Genomic DNA, 5,990 nt, shown 5'->3' with positions numbered 1-5,990 from the left:
TTATCAAAAACTAAAACAGACAACTCCGTTGTGCCCTGCCCATTGAAGGGAAGTTCTAGTGCTGTAGCTGCAGACGGACATTTTCCTCTGTGCAGAAATGGGAGGAAGTCCTTTCACTAGGTATTCTTCTCTGTTTATTCTGTTCCACTTTCTTTTCCGAATCTCGTTGGGTTCCTGTTACAACACGTAAAAGCTCTAATTTTCATGATTATTTTATGATCCTATCTTTCTTTTTAACTTTTTATTACGATCCATATTCTTGTCAGACAAAAGGTTCATTTATATACAATAATCGGATCGTAGTATCTTCTACTAAGTTTTCGTTGCTGCCAAGACTTAAAAAAATGCTTTTGCTTATTTTAACTTTGTTGAGCCGTATGGAGATTTTCTTTTCCAACTTTCTACTTAAATATACTTTGGTGCTTCTCCTTTTTCCCTTACGGAAGAAACCGATTTCCTTACGTACACCATATACATATAAACATCGTTATGTGTGTGGCAATGCAGGATTTATCACCTCAAAAGGTCACCAGCACTGTCGTTACTAAAAAGATAACATGAAAGCTTTGTACGTCCTTTCGTGGTTGGGCCAAGGGAAAGCTCCAAGAATTGTGAGTGGTTTATATTTGTTATATAAAACACCACAATCGATGTGCATGCTTCGATATGTATACACACATACATACTTACGTGTAATATATATATATATATATATATATATATATATATATACATATATATATATAGAGAGAGAGAGAGAGAGAGTTTTGATCCTATCTCACCATTCACCAGTGAACACTTAAACTTAGCACCGATAATCTGTAGTTATCTCCATCTCACTTATTTTTCGTCTCCAAAATGAAGCAAGCTGCAGAGCTAGTGTTCATTCCTGCCATAGGTATTGGCCATCTTGCGTCCTCGTTCGAGATCGCAAAGCTCTTAGTTGCTCGAGACGACCGGCTTTTCATCACAGTGCTCACCATGAAGCTGCCCTTGGAGTCCAACTTGAAGCTCAAGGGTGCTGACGACGCCGAACGTATCAGATTCATCAACCTCCCGGAGGAAGCCGTAGAGACGAAGGGTATTAAGACCAGCCTCTTCCTGAAGCTATTCGTTGAAAATCACAAACAACACGTCAGAGATGCAGTCGCGAAGCTCACTAGTGAGGCCCTTCAGTCTGATTGCAAGCCCAGGCTAGTCGGGTTTGTCATCGACATGTTCTGCACCACCATGATAGACGTGGCCAATGAGTTTGGGGTTCCTACCTACGTCTTCTTCACGTCCGGGGCAGGCTTTCTCGGGCTTGTGCTCCACCTCCAAACCCTTCATGACGAGCAGAACAAGGACTGCACTGAGCTGAAGGAGTCGGATCCTGATTTGGTTTTGCCGTGTCTTGTCAACCCAATGCCTGCTAGAGTCTTGCCTGGCATGTATCTGGACAAGGATAGCGCCACAGAGTTCATCAACCATGCCAGAAGGTTCAGAGAAACCAAGGGGATTTTGGTAAACACCTTCATGGAGCTAGAATCCCACGGCCGCGGAGCACTTACCGACTGCAAAACCCCGTCGCTGTACCCTGTAGGGCCCATACTGAACTTGAAGAGTGACCCTGAAGGCTCGGAGCTGGCCAAAAAGAAGGAAATTTTGGAGTGGCTTGATGATCAACCTCCTTTGTCGGTGGTGTTCCTGTGCTTTGGGAGCATGGGATGCTTTGGTGGGGACCAAGTGAAGGAGATAGCCGCCGCGCTTGAGCACAGCGGCCTCCGATTCTTGTGGTCCCTACGCCAGCCCCCGCCAAAGGGGAACTTCCATTCGCCAGTGATTATGCTGATCCCAGCGGAGTCCTGCCCCAAGGGTTCCTCGACCGCACGGCCGGGACAGGGAAGGTCATAGGATGGGCCCCGCAAGTTGCGGTCTTGGGCCATCCATCGGTGGGTGGGTTCGTGTCCCATTGCGGGTGGAATTCAACCCTAGAGAGTCTCTGGTACGGGGTGCCAGTTGCGGCTTGGCCAATGTACGCGGAGCAGCAGTTGAATGCGTTTGAGCTGGTGAGGGAGTTGGGACTGGCGGTGGAGATTAAGATGGATTACAGGAGGGAAGTGGAGGTGGTGGTGAGGGCGGAGGAGATAGAGAGAGGGATAAGGGAGGTGATGGAGGTTGAGAGTGAGCAGAGGAAGAAGGTGAAGGTGAGGGAGTTGGGACTGGAGGTTCCTCACACTCATCATTGGGCCGTTTCATTGATCAGATCTTCCTGTGATTAATTAGTGCAGCTTAATTATCTTGTTAGCAGAATAACAAATCAAAAGTCCAATGATTTCTTTGTCCAATGATTTCTTAGTATGCAAAGTCCAATGAGCAGTTTTTAATTTCCATTTTAATCGACGTGCACAGTATCGGGAGCAATTTCCACACCTCTTTCAGACCTCCTTCTGTAGGAAATAAAAGAAAAATCCAAACGAAAGAGTGTAAATTTAAAAAACAGGTAGTGCGGAAATCACTAACATAGTAAGATACCACGTGGTAAGGGAGTCATAAATATGCATGCTCCGTTGTTTCCTTAATATATCTATATAATTACTACAGAGTAGGATTCTTTTTCCTTCTATTCTTATCTTTTTTCCTCTTCTTCTCATATATATTATTTTTTGTTTTATTATATTTATAAAAAAATTAATATTAAATATTGACGTTATATTATTTTTTATCTTATTATATTTATAAAAAAATTAATATTAAATATTAACGTGATTAAATCGTAATAATTTAAATAAAGAAAGAAGAAAAAGACATAGATTACGAGGTGGAAGGTGCATGCCGGGTCAGCTTTCGGAATCTGTCTTTTTCTTCAGACTGCAGTATTCTTGTCGGCTACGACTCCCCCAGGTCAAAAAGCAAATTTGTTCTTTTACAGCTCAGGTCATTGCGTCTTTCTTTATTAATTCCATTTAAAATATTGGAAATGTATATAAGAAAAATATTGAACGAAGAAGAATAAGCTCGTGGAAGTGAGGATGGAGAAATAAAGCATATTAAAAAGAAAAAAGTTGCCTAAAAATGAATTCAACTTAAGTCCGTTTGATTGACGAGTAATGTTAGAAATATTATGTTTTCTGTAACTATTAAAAAATGATTATTAGTTACTTCGTACTACGGTTTAGTGATATTCTTTTTTATTTATAAGTGATAACTTTTAGATTCGATTCTTGCTAAAGATAAATTTGAACTATAATATTGATAGTCTATTGTGAACTTTAAGCCCACTCTCTCTCCCCTTTAATGTAGATAATAACGTTGGTTCATAAAAAAATAAATAAAAGTAATTATTAGGGTACACCTCTATTATATAAGTCCTACTACAAGTCGTCGATTTATTTTTGAGTTTTTATTTTTAATTTGGATAGTCTTAAAATATATATTATGTAGTTGGATTTCAAAACAAAGAACTCTCCCGTTCTATCCGATTTATTTTTGAGTTTTTATTTTTAATTTGGATAGTCTTAAAATATATATTATGTAGTTGGATTTCAAAACAAAGAACTCTCCCGTTCTATCCAAGGTATTAAATATCGATGAAATCGGAAATATCGGTAGTTCGAAAACACGGAAATATCGATGGAAATATCGGGATAATATCGATATCGATAAAAATAATATGGAAACCACGGAAATTGTAAGAAAAACTTGTAAATTTTTATTGAAACTTTGCAGGATGTTTATTTAGTCAATTATCTATTAGTTTATCAAAAAAAATTGGAAGGAAATGCATTGCATGATGAATTTAACATTATCAAGTTGATTATATAGCGAGCTGGCAAACATTGTGAGTGTAGAAAATATGTAGTAATTAATGAAAGAAGTTTAAACACACCATAATCATTTATATATAATGAATTAGTACAATATTTTACACTTTATACATTGCATGGTAAGATACATGAGTGACTTAGTACCACATAGAGTTCCTATGAGGTTCAAATTTTTCACTATCTTCATCATCTCTATGTGTAGAGTGAGTGTATTGTGAATAGTAGTTATCAAATGATAAATCCTCAAAATAGTTTTGCATGTAATTGTTAACATGCCACCCATATGGATCCGAGATTGGTTGACCTTGTCCATAAGCAAAATCATTTGAAGATTGATAATAATCCAATTTAATGAATAATAATCCAATTTGATAACTAAAAAACCTAATATTAATGAATAATAATCCAATTTGATAATCAAACCTAATATTAATAAAATAATAAATAACATTAAACATATTAAAATTATCCTAGGGAATAATTATACAACATTACTTAATTACTTAAAAAAATTAACATGTAATTGTTAACATTACTTAATTACTTACAAAAATTAACATGCAAGTATTAATTACTTAAAAAAATTAACATACGAGTCCATACAAATTTTTTTTGTTGTTGTATAAATTACAATAATATAAATATAAGTTTGTAAACTTACTTTAAATATGGAACCTTTGTGTTCAAGCTCTGGAATGGATCTGGAATGACTTTGAAAGGGGTAAGGGAAGAAGAAGAAACGAAAATGCTCTGAATGACTCTGATACTCCACCTCTGAGAATGTGAAAGAATATCACAGACTCACAGTGGCACACGGTTTTGAATGTGAAAGAATATCACAGACTCACAATGGCACACGGTTTCATTATGAAAGCACTATTATTTTTGTCCATGGTCTGAAATTGTAAAAAGTGATTGTAAAAGTTGTCAGGTGAGTGTGAGTCAGATGACCCAACCACACACACACACCGACACGCCACCACACACGCACATAACACAACACACGCACACAACACAACACAACACACGCACACAGTCTCTCTCTCTCCATCCTTCTCTCTTCTCTGATCTCCCTTCTCCATTCTCCCACACACACACATAGATCTCCTACACACATGCACAGAGACCCAAGGTCTCTCGATCCTTCTCCCACACACATGCACAAAGACCCAAGGTCTCTCGATCATTCTCCCACATCGCCTTCTGCTCCTCCCTCGTCAGCACTGTCTCTCTCCTTTCTCTCTGCGCCGAGGGTCTGAGACCCACATACACACACGCACACCATCGCACCTGCTTCAGGAAGACACCCATCATCATTAGCAACCTCGTCTTTCTCCCTCTCCTTCTCGTCTCTGCAACTCGGCGAACGTAGGAACTCCGGCGAGGTTCTTGAATTTCTCCGGTTAGGTAAGCTTCGGGTTTGCCTCTTTCTGTTCTAGTTGAAGCTTATATGTGAAATTTAAGTTCAAAATTGTGTTTTTGCAAGGTTTTTGGGACGAAATCGGCTCGGGAATAGGCACACCCATCTCCAGCGAGGTCGTGGGTGTCGACGAACTTTCTAAACACCTCCGACTGTTTCACGGCAAACGAAATTTATAAAAACATTCATCTCGTCTTCTATTTCATTTTGATACCTAGATCGGTGTCTAGGGTGCTCTTTTACAGTCGGCCGAAGCTGTAGAAGCTCCGGCGTTCTTCTCCAGTTCTTCTCCGAGTAGTACAGTTCCAAAATATCGCGATAGTTTCGGAAATATCGCGATATTATCGATATTATCAATAATATCGCGATATTTTGACGAAAACCCGTTGGATACCTATTAAAATATTGGTATTGTGAAAAACCGATAATATCGGCGGCATTTTGCCTTGGTTCTATCCAACATTTACAGAATTTATCGTATTATTTTATTAATAATTTTTCTCGAATATTCACACAACTTATCTATTCCCGTGATCACTACTCCAATTTCTCTTCCGTAATTTGTGGCCAAGAGGCATGCATGAAACTTTCTCTGACCCCCAAAGGTCCTTTTCTTGGTTTCCAAGTCTTTGTTATAAATATCCTGCGAATTAACTAAACAATTTAACCAATGCCAGCAAAGGCATGAGATCATCACCTCCATCATTTACATCCATAATGTGTGTGTGTGTGTGTGTGAGAGTGAGTATATATTTATCTGTGTA

At 38.6% G+C, this 5,990-nt stretch overlaps 1 long non-coding RNA gene and 1 pseudogene across 1 annotated transcript; both read left to right on the top strand.

Moving 5' to 3' along the window:
* The first annotated feature begins 706 nt into the window (after positions 1 to 706).
* LOC126582385 (UDP-glycosyltransferase 71A16-like) lies at positions 707 to 2,378 on the top strand (annotated as a pseudogene).
* A 2,418-nt stretch (positions 2,379 to 4,796) lies between these two features.
* On the top strand, positions 4,797 to 5,749 carry LOC126582394 (uncharacterized). The gene is made up of 2 exons (XR_007609491.1): positions 4,797 to 5,213; positions 5,293 to 5,749. It is a non-coding gene; the product is annotated as an uncharacterized LOC126582394 (long non-coding RNA).
* Positions 5,750 to 5,990: the final 241 nt, after the last annotated feature.

This window comes from Malus sylvestris, chromosome 9 (genome assembly GCF_916048215.2).
Source record: "Malus sylvestris chromosome 9, drMalSylv7.2, whole genome shotgun sequence".
In the NCBI taxonomy this organism is placed as follows: Eukaryota; Viridiplantae; Streptophyta; class Magnoliopsida; order Rosales; family Rosaceae; genus Malus; species Malus sylvestris.
Note: the sequence above shows the minus strand (reverse complement) of the source record. Positions and strands in the feature narration are given on the sequence as shown.